The sequence below is a fragment of the Palaemon carinicauda genome, chromosome 7 (genome assembly GCF_036898095.1).
Source record: "Palaemon carinicauda isolate YSFRI2023 chromosome 7, ASM3689809v2, whole genome shotgun sequence".
NCBI classification, from domain to species: Eukaryota; Metazoa; Arthropoda; class Malacostraca; order Decapoda; family Palaemonidae; genus Palaemon; species Palaemon carinicauda.
In genome coordinates this window covers 61,505,311-61,517,163 of record NC_090731.1, presented here as the reverse complement: position 1 = coordinate 61,517,163, position 11,853 = coordinate 61,505,311, and the positions used below count along the sequence as shown (strand labels likewise).

Sequence of the window (11,853 nt, the reverse complement as noted above, 5' to 3'; positions counted from 1 at the left end):
GCAAATAAAAATGGAGACATAAATATTAAATATAGTCACTATTGAGGGGCAAGCAAAAATGGAAACATAGATATAAAACATATACGTTATTATTTCATAACAACGGCCGCTCGGAGTTGAAAATGACACGAAATATGGGAATCGGAAAAGTTGCCCGTTTCGAAATGAGTGAGACGTTTTTTCGTTCGTGTAAATTGCTCCTTTACGCATTCTGTGGAGGGATTAACTATTAGATATAACGCAAGAAATTCTATATATATTTCAAGGAAACAAATTAGTCAAAGAGAAGGAAAAGACAGGAAACGGAGATGGGATTCAAGCCGAAACAGAGTTGGGTTTGTGGTATATCGTGTGGCTGTGCTTTTCTGATGATATATACTTACTGTGTTCTTTATTCTTATCAGTGGGATACAAAGGTGAGTTTGAATTCTGTTCTATTTGCATTTATTTATAATTCATTTTGTACATCAATTTTTATATGGCGATAGCGCCTTTGAGGAAGGTTTTTGATGTATTCAATGAAGTCAGTTACGCCGAAAGGAATGAAACTAACTCTTAACATAAAAAATATAAGAAAGCACCTCAGTCTATGATATTAAAACCATATCGAAAATTATTCCAATTTGATAATCATGTAACTCAATTTCTACCCTTGGATGATATTATTAAGGAATATAAATTATAAGGAACTAACGAAAACAAGAATGACTTCATAAGCCAAATGAACACAAACTGTGGGAAATATTAGCGAGTAATCGGGAACATGCTACTTTTCCTACTATTAAGATCTAACAAAGTAGTAATAGAAATGTTCACAGGAATACTATATTTGTAAGTGTAAGCGATAAGCAAATATTGTTAGCCAAAAAAAAAAAAAAAAACTCTTTTAGCTGATCTTTCTCATTACCAACTAAGGTTGTAGCTTAGCAAGTAATAATAATAATAACAACAACAACAACAACAACAATAATAATAATAATAATAATAATAATAATAATAATAATAATAATAATAATAATAATAATAATAATGTTTTTCCTATGGCTAATCTAATTAATTTAGCTTTTCGGTCCCGTGAAATTAAAAACTAATCATGGACCTTGATGCTTATGGTGTAAATCCAAAATATATTTTTCATTTGTTTATAAAGACTGCTGATTTCTTTGCTTCTAAACTGTTTGTTATTCTCTGCAAGTTAGCAAGAGATTCTATTTGCATTTGTTGGAGAATTGGTAATGTTACACTATCAGGTAGTTAATTACCTCCCAATTTACATAACTCCCATATTACCTATTTTTTAACATTTGGCAAAAAATCTACCTAGGTATGCTGAATGTAATATTCTGTTCATTCGTTCGTTATAAATTGGCTTGACTGTAGCAAGACTCTTGTGTTGGCAGCATGTAAAAATATTTCCTAGTTTGCAATTTGGTTATTGCAAAGGTATTGAAGCATGTGATGCCCTTCTTACAATCTCCAATGCTGTGCAGAAATCCTATGATTATGGTCATGGAGTTCGTATGATTAGCCATGATTTTAGTGCTGCCTTTGATCGTGTTAATCATGAGGCCCTTGTTTTCAAACTCAACCAGGTAGGGAGTAGGCTAAGTAGGTATTTTCTTAGCATCATTATTAAATTATTGAGTAATAGATTGTAAAGTGTAGTTTTTAATGGGCACCATAGTGAGTTTAGGAATGTTATGTCTGGTGTTCCTCTGGGTAATGTTCTTAGCCCATTACTTTTCATATCATATGCATACATGTGGTTTAGCCTAGAAAACCAGGTCGTTGCATATGCAGAGGATGCTACTCTATTTGCTTCAATTCCATGAAAACAAGCTCATTGCATATGCAAAGGATACTACTATATTTGCTTCAATTCCATGAAAACCAGCTCGTTGCATATGCAGAGGATTCTACTCTATTTGCTTCATTTCCATGAAAACCAGCTTGTTGCATATGCAGAAGATACTACTCTATTTGCTTCAATTCCATGAAAACAAACTCGTTGCATATGCAGAGGATGCTACTCTATTTGCTTCAATTCCATGAAAACAAGCTCGTTGCATATGCAGAGGATGCTACTCTATTTGCTTCAATTCCATGAAAACAAGCTCGTTGCATATGCAGAGGATGCTACTCTATTTGCTTCAATTCCATGAAAACAAGCTCGTTGCATATGCAGAGGATGCTACTCTATTTGCTTCATTTCCATGAAAACAAGCTCGTTGCATATGCAGAGGATGCTACTCTATTTGCTTCAATTCCATGAAAACAAGCTCGCTGCATATGCAGAGGATACTACTCTATTTGCTTCAATTCCATTTGCTGAATGTAGACGCGGGGTTGGTGAATCCCTTAATTGAGCTCTAGCTAAAATTATGGTATGGTACAAATTATGGAGGATGAAGTTGAACTCAATATTCAAAGTATGATTTTAAGAAGGTTAAGGGCAATGGCTCCTGAACATCCGGATCTCTGCATTAATAATGATTCTTTAAATATATACAATGCCTTTAGAATATTGGGTGTTATTTCTATAGCAAATTTACTTTTGAGAGACACATTCTTCATTATTTTTCACAAAAATTTGGCGTATTGAGAGTTTTAAAATTTCTGGTGATCAACCTGTTCTGAAGAGATGTTTTATTTATTCTTTTAATTTTTTTTTTTATTCTACCTTAGTTTTGAGTTCTGTTCTATCTGGTCTTCAGCATTTGACTCATCTTGACTTGTTGGACAAAAACTTGCTGTCTATTAAATCTCATGTTCCTGATCTGGATATTAATCTCTGGCACAGTCGTTCAGTTAGTTCTTCATGTATATTGCGTAAAATTTTTCCTAATTCGGTCCATCCTTTGCATTCTGGTCTTCCCAAACTGTACCATCATGTACACAGTACTATAGTTGGTATGCAGTTAATTCTAAAAAAAAAAAAAAAAAAAAAAAAAAAAAAAAAAAAAAACTTTCCTTCAAAAGTTAAAACATTTTTCTGCAAGTTTTAACTTTTGTCCAACGGAAATTGAATTGGTTGTCACTCAAAGAAAAAAATATACATAAAAACGACTTTGTATGAAACTTCTACATTCTAAAGAGGGTTTCTTCGAAACACTGATAATCCAAGAATGGAAATCGATTCTCTTCTTTTTATGTTGAACAGGACGCCCCATAAGTCTTCTTATAGTTTATATAGGAAATATTTGTTTTGATGTTGTTACTGTTTTTAAAATATCTTATCAGTTGTTAATTATTTCTCATATCGTTTATTTATGTCCTTATTTCCTTTCCTCACTTGGCTATTTTTCCCTGTTGGAGCCCTTGGGCTTATAGCATATTGCTTTTCCAACTAGAGTTGAAGCTTAGAAAGTAATAATAATAATAATAATAATAATAATAATAATAATAATGATAATAATAATAATAGTAATAATAATAATAATAATAATAATAATAATAATAATAATAATAATTATTATTATTATTATTATTATTATCATTATTATTATTGTTGTTGTTGTTGTTGTTGTTGTTACTTGCTATACTATAACCCCAGTTGAAAAAGAAAGATGCTCTGCCCAAGGGCTCCAACAAGGGAAATAGCCCAATGAGGAAAGGAAATAAGGAAATAGATAGACTACAAGAGAAGTAATTAACAAATCAAATAAAATATTTTAAGAGCAGCAACAGCATTAAAATAAATCTTTCATATATAAACTATTAAAAAAAAAAAAAAAAAAAAAAAAAAAAGAGAGGAAGACACCTAGAGTAACATCAAAACATAGGAGGTAGTAGGTTGGCCAGGGCACCAGCCACCCGTTGAGATACTACTGTTAGAGAGTTCGGGGGTCCTTTGACTGGCCAGACAGTACTACATTGGATCCTTGTCTCTGGTTACGATTCTTTCCCTTTGCCTACACAGACAACGAATAGTCTGGCCCATTCTTTACAGATTCTCCTCTGTCCTCATACACCTGACAACACTGAGATTACCAAACAATTCTTCTTCACCCAAGGGATTAACTACGGCAATGTAATTGTTCAGTGGCTACTTTCCTCTTGGTGAGGGTAGATGAGACTCTTTAGCTCTGGTAAGCAGCTCTTATAGGAGAAGGACACTCCCAAATCAAACCATTGTTTCTAGTCTTGGGTAGTGCTATAGCCTCTGTACCATGGTCTTCCAGTGTCTTGGGTTAGAGTTCTCTTGCTTGAGGGTACACACGGGCACACTGTTCTATTTAGTTTCTCTTCCTCTTGTTTTGTTGAAGTTTTTATTGTTTACATAGGAAATATTTATTTTAAAGTTATCACTATTCTTGAAATATTTTATTTTTCTTTGTTTCCTTTCCTCACTGGGCTATTTTCCCTGTTGGGGCCCCTGGGCTTATAGCATCCTGCTTTTCTAACTAGGGTTGTAGCTTAGCATTTAATGATAATAATAATAATAATAATAATAATAATAATAATAATAATAATAATAATAATAATACAGCTGGGATTAACATATTTTCGATATTTTCGGTTTTTATCCTTGAATGACATAATTAAGGAATGTGAATTAAATGGAACTCGCGAAAACAAGAATTACTTCATAAGCCCAATGAACACAAATTGAATAGGCCTACAGCCTATATTGGTGAGTAATTTGGAATATATTACTTTTCCTACTATCAAAATATAACAAAGTCGTTCAAGAAATGAAGACAAGAATATTATATTTGTAAGTGTATTATTATTATTATTATTATTATTATTATTATTATTAGTAGTAGTAGTAGTAGTAGTAGTAGTAGTAGTAGTAGTAGTAGTAGTAGTAGTAGTAGTTGGTAAGCTACAACCCTAGTTGGAAAAGCAAAATGCTATAAGCCCAGGGGCTTTAACAGGGAAAATGGCCCATTGAGAAAAGGAAACACGGAAAATTAGAATATTTTAAGACCAATAACAAACAAAATTAAAATAAAAATTTCCTATATAAACTATAAAAACTAAAAAAAAAAACAAGAGGAAGTGAAATTTGATAGAATAGTGTGCCCGAGTGTACCCTCAGGTAAGAGAGATCTAACTCAAGACAGTGAAAGGCCATGGTACTGAGGCTATGGCACTACCCAAGACTAGAGAACAATGGTTTGATTTCAGAGTGTCCTTCTCTTAGAAGAGCTGCTTACCATAGCTAAAGAGTCTCTTCTACCCTTACCAAGAGGAAAGTGGCCACTGAACAATTGCCATGCTTCTTATTTCATCAGAAGACGACTGCTAAATCACAAAACCATCTGTGTATCGGTTTCCTGGATTAATTTTTCTTAGGGCATTCAGTATTTTCCTCATTTATATGTGATTATATTGGCACTTGATGGTTTTGTATTCTACCCATGAAATTTAAATTTTCAGCTGACTCCCTTTTATTTCAATCCGTCTTTTTGGGCTCAAGCCATGACGTCCTGATGGAAGGTTCCTACTGAAGGAACCTTCCCTCAGGACATCATGGCTATCTCACCTAAAAATAGATTTGTCGCTTCGCTCAAAATCCATTTTTTATCCCCTAGTTTTCTCTAAAGTCTCCCCCCACCGAACTAAGATTTGTCCTTAATATAAGCTATAGTCTTTTCCATAAAAGGGCACAACTTATCATATTCATATTCAGTCACCCTACTGTATACAGTTATAAGGCAATCAACACCTATAAGGGTTTAAAAACCGCTCATGAATGGCAGAGGCAAGGGACAGCGACAATTTCCTCGCAGGACAATGCCCCAGAGACTGACCATATATACATATGATCCGTATCCAAGCTAGGACCCGGGAGGATATAAACCCCCATCCTGGTGAGTTTGCAAACACTACAAGCAACTATCAACCTTTTATAGGTAGTAGGTTAGCCAGGGTACCAGCCACCCGTTGAGATACTACCACTAGAGAGTTATGGGGTCCTTTGACTGGCCAGACAGTAGTAAATTGGATCCTTCTCTCTGGTTATGGTTCATTTTCCCTTTGCCTACATACACACCGAATAATCTGGCCTATTCTTTACATATTCTCATCTGTCCACATACACCTGACAACACAGATTACCAAACAATTCTTCTTCGCTTAAGGGGTTAACTACTGCAATGTAATTGTTTAGTGGCTACATTCCTCTTGGTAAGGGTAGAAGAGACTCTTTAGATATGGTAAGTAGCTCTTCTAGGAGAAGGACACTCCAAAATCAAACCATTGTTCTCTAGTCTTGGATAGTGCCGTAGCCTCTGTACCATGGCCTTCCATTGTCTTGAGTTAGAGTTCTCTTGCTTGAGGGTACACTCGGGCACAATATTCTATCTTATTCCTCTTCCTTTTTTAAAGTTTTCAGAGTTTCTATGTGAAATATTTGTTTTAATGCTATTACTGTTCTTAAAATATTTTATCTCAATCGTTAATGACTTCTCTTATTTCCTAGTCTCCTTTCCTCACAGGGTTGTTTTCCCTGTTGGAGCCCCTGAGCTTATAGCATCTTGCTTTTCCAACGAGGGTTGTATCTTATCAAGTAATAATAATAATAATAATAATAATAATAATAATAATAATAATAATAATAATAATAATAATAATAATAATGTGTTCCTATTCTTGAGGGCGGCAGCTTGAAATCAGCTGACGACAAAGACAATGTTTACATTTCCTCAGATGGACTTGCATAAAAACTATTGATATCATTGTTATTTAATTATTCATCTAGTGTGCTCTTTATCATGAAGATATTAAAAAAAATACATAAAGGTAAAATTGGTTTGATTAACTATATATACATAAATATACAATGGATAATTAAAAATATCTCAGAACTATGTAAGCTTTTTACGGTGACCTTTGCAAAACGAACATTACGGCTATCTATGTTTAGTCCGTTATATCGTTATTATGAGATTCTACAGTAATCATGGGAAACTGACCATGGATAAGTATTGTACGTTGTCCCTCGTTACTTAATGTCTATACTCCATTTACCAAATTAAAAAACTAATCGAAGAAATTATAGTTTTTTCTCCAGTGTTTATTCTTATACCGCCACCTGTTGCCTTTGATAAGGCGAAGCAGCTTATAAAAAAGCATATAACTTTTTTATCGTTTATTTTTTTCTTCAACATTCTGTAATATTCCCAACGGGGTTTACCGAGAGAGAGAGAGAGAGAGAGAGAGAGAGAGAGAGAGAGAGAGAGAGAGAGAGAGAGAGAGAGAGAGATGATTGTCACGTGATACATTTCGCACTCAGATAAATTCATAGGATAACACTGGGATGGTAGAATTGTGGTTAATCTTATATATATATATATATATATATATATATATATATATATATATATATATATATATATATATATATATATATATATATATATATATATATATATATATATATATATATATAGTATTTATAAATTTTTCCTGTCACGCTCAGGGTAGAAAAAGTAGTCGTACACTGGTTAGAGAGAGTAACACGAAAGGTACACTCGGATACCACACTCTCCCACAAATTGCCGAACAGCGGGTTGTAGTTAGGAAAGGGAGAGGGGGTGGGAAGGGTTGAATCTGTGCTTGTGCATATCTATCTAAATATTTAGTCTGATATATATATATATATATATATATATATATATATATATATATATATATATATATATATATATATATATATATATATATATATATATATATATTTGTATATATATACGTATATATATATACATACACACACACACACACACACACACACACACACACACACACACATATATATATATATATATATATATATATATATATATATATATATATATATATATATATATATATATATATATCCCTATTTGGAAAAGCAGGATGCTATAATCCCAAGCGCTCCAAGCCGGAAAAATAGCCCAGTGAGGAAAGGAAACAAGGTAATAAACTATATAGGAAGTAATGAACAATTTAAAAAAAATATTTTAAGAACAGTAACAACATTAAAACAGATCTTTCGTATATAAACTTTAAAAAGACTTATGCCAGCCTGTTCAACATGAAAACATTTGCTGCAAGTTTGAACTTTTGAGGTTCTGCCGATTATACTACCCGATTCGGAAGATCATTCCACATACACAAATATTCTCCTTTGGGAAGAATATAAATAGCTTATTCTTGCAGCGAGAAATGATAGCTAGCTTAGATTACCTTAATATCCGGCTATTTAAGAGAGAAAACGAGATATTCTGGCCTAGGTAGAAACAGGAGCCCAGAGAAAGCGAAAGCAACGTAGTAAGTTAGTAACCAGTTTCAACCGATAAAAGGAAAGTATTCTGTGTTGGTTCAAGCTGCCCATTATATAAACTAGTCACGGAACTGATAGGATGATCATTACAGTCTGAATCGTTAATTTCATATTAGCATAGGTGTAGTGGACTGTATATACAGAACTATGATTTTATTCCTAGGGAAACTGGTGTTTTTTTTTTCTGAAGAATATATGTATAGGCCTATGTATGCGTTCTTCAGAAAAATATAGTTTTCCTATGATAATATAATAATAATACTTTGCCAGTAAAGAATGAAATAAAGTCTTCCTTAATCTATGAAGTTTGAAGAAGGAAAAGCTACACCCAGTAGCCTATCTCTAGCGTGGATAATCACCGTTAGGGGTGTCATTAGCTTTTTTCATCATCCCTTCCGTTTCACGTAAATTACAGTCCTATTTTAAATAAACTCTCTCTCTCTCTCTCTCTCTCTCTCTCTCTCTCTCTCTCTCTCTCTCCTCTCTCTCTCTCTCTCTCTCTCTCTCTCTCTGGGTATAATTTTTACTTGGATTTAGACAATGGATCATAGTTGTGAAAATCCGCAACTTGAAAATTTAAGGAATAATTAATTTGTAATTTTGATCTTATCGGTGTAATAATGATGAAAATAAGGTTATATGTACCATATCAAGGTCTATAGATTAAGGTCTTATATCTATAGACCTTGTACCATATAACGAGTAATATTTAACCCCTAAGTCCCAGTTGCTATAACGATCTTTTTAATTTCTGTGTCTATATGTCTAAGTTAAAGTCAATATTATTATTATTATTATTATTATTATTATTATTATTATTATTATTATTATTATTATTATTATTATTATTATTATTATTATTATTAGTTAACCTACAGCCCTAATTGGAAAAGCAGGTTGTTATAGGCCCAAGGGTTCCAGTAAGGAAAAATTAGCCCAGTGAGAAAAGGAAATTATCAAAAAATAGCCCAGCGAGGAAAAGAAATAAGGAAAAATATACAATAATCAAGGACTACCTTACCTTATAGTAACCTATTTCTCCACATAGACACTAGGGGAGAAAAACATGGATTTTAGGGGTCTAAGGCCCAAAGTTCAAGTTCGAAGTAGGTCCATAATGCCTGTTGTATGACAATATCTTTTCTACGGGCGCTCATCAAAATATACTCTCCTTCCTCCTCAGGTATATCAGACCTACGACTACGTAATAAATATTACTCGGGTTTCGTTCAACCAAAACTTCTTGAACAACGATGTGACTACACAAGAAAGAAGTTCTAACGACACCGTGCTCCTGCAGACCACGATTCCTTCCACTGACGCGAAGGGCAGGAACTTCACGAGGAGTGTAAACACCAGTTTTTGGAAGAGGGAAAACATCAAGTTGGGTTTAATGAGCGAGGAGGAGTATATGGCGGCGAAGGTAAACTTTATTCGATATTTTTTTATTTGCTTTATTTATGACCAGTTCACAATAAAAACAAATTATTTTTTAGTGGTTCATTTATTAGACTCATTTCAAGAATCACAGACCATAGAAAGTAGAGCGAGTTCTGGCGTTAAATTGACGTTTCACGCCCATTTTTGATAAGCTACAATGGAAGAGACCATTACTCTCTTATTTTCTTCACTTGTTCATTAATAAAACTATTTTTTTCTGAGTGTAGCATGATTAAAATCTCGGTAATATCTATGTCTAGAATCTAGATCAACCTGCGTGAAGTAGATGATGAATGGAGAAGTATTGAATTAAAAGCTGGCGAAATTAAACAGGGGCTCTTTGCGTCAATAGGCGTAGGAGATGATGATGATGATGATGAATTAAAACTTTATAGAAATTACAATTATGAATTTTATGCAGAGATTGGCTTGGGTCTGACAGTAAACCTAGACCAATTAACAAGTTTCAGTGATCAAATGAGCTACAAGCCCTTATCCAATAAATCAGACTTATAAGGAGGATTGTCACAGATCTTAGGAGACTGGTTTGAGCTCGAATATAATAGATCTCAGTACTGTCTAAGCTCTAAGTAGTCAAGATATTGAAATAATTCTCACATAGTTTTCTGTAAAAAGGCTTATTTTGAGTAGATTTGTGTGTGTGTGTGTGTGTGTGTGTGTGTTAAAAGAAAGCTATATTTGCATGCAAGGTAGAATTATATGCATTTACACTTACATATAATTTTAAAAACCTCATTATAACTGCAAGAAATTATTCAATTCAAGTATTCTCAGTAACTCCGGAATTTAATCTTTAATTTCCATGCATTTTTTGATGACTCCAACCATTTTCATTCATTAGGCCTACAGGTAGTTTTTATAATGAACTTACACTCCCACAATTAATCCATATATTTAATGAATTCTAAAAAAAATTCAGAAGGTTAGTTAAATTTCAAAAGAAACTCAACGGGCAAATGAAATTACAGAAACTAAATTCATTTGTAACAAGCCATTAGGTAGGTCAATTTCAGTAATTTCAAGACAATTCAGTCAAACAAAAGGGTTTTTTTTTTCTGAAAGCAGAAATATGATTTAGTCACAGTACGTTTTTAGGAAGCATATTCAATTTCAAAACATCTAGAAATTCATTTCAATTCTAATATTTTTCTAGATAGCAGATTTAATCCAAGAACCTTTTCCGAAAGCAGATGAAATTCCTGATTTAATTCCAGTACGTTTTTAGGAAGCATATTCAATTTCAAAACATCTAGAAATTAATTTCAATTCTAATATTTTTCTAGATAGCAGATTTAATCCAAGAACCTTTTCCGAAAGCAGATGAAATTCCAGCACATTTCTAGAAAACATTCAATTCCTACAAATCGCCGGAGCGTACATTACCTCTCCTTTCAATCCCCAGGAAGTGAACCGAGCCCGTCAACTCCTCCTGCAGAAGGCGTGTCAGAAGTTCAAAACTTCGGCAACCAACGTCTTCCTCGATACTACGACCCACGCCAAGGGTAATTTCTACCAGCTGTCCGGACAGTACTTCCTTCCTCAGTCACCCGATGCTTCCAGCTTCCAGGTGGATTGGGTAAGGCCTCAAACTGTTTAAAATTCCGGCAGGATGAGACTAGGGGAACCAAAAAAAGCGGTTATTTGAACATGTGGACTGACTACTGTTGTCTACAAGTGTGGTGTTACGCTGCGCTTTTCTCGGACGATCCTTTTTTTTTTTATTTTTCTTTTTTTGTGCTCTTCCTCAGTCTTGTTTTTCTTTTTTTCTTCTTTCTCCAGCTTGTTTCTTTCTTTTTTCTTCTTTCTCCAGCTTGTTTCTTTCTTTTTTCTTCTTTCTCCAGCTTGTTTCTTTCTTTTTTCTTCTTTCTCCAGCTTGTTTCTTTCTTTTTTCTTCTTTCTCCAGCTTGTTTCTTTCTTTTTTACTTCTTTCTCCAGCTTGTTTCTTTCTTTTTTCTTCTTTCTCCAGCTTGTTCCTTTATTTTTTCTTCTTTTTCTTCCTCTATCTTGTTTCTTTTTTAGTCTTTCTTCTTCCTGTCATGTGACTTTTTCCTTTTCTGCCTCTGTCTTGTTTCTTTTTTTCTTCCTCTCTTGTTTCGTTCTTTTCATTCTTCTTT

General features: G+C 33.5%; 1 pseudogene; it reads left to right on the top strand.

The window, feature by feature from the left end:
• Positions 1-11,853, top strand: part of LOC137643588 (carbohydrate sulfotransferase 11-like) — a 16,304-nt pseudogene continuing 4,451 nt past the window's right edge.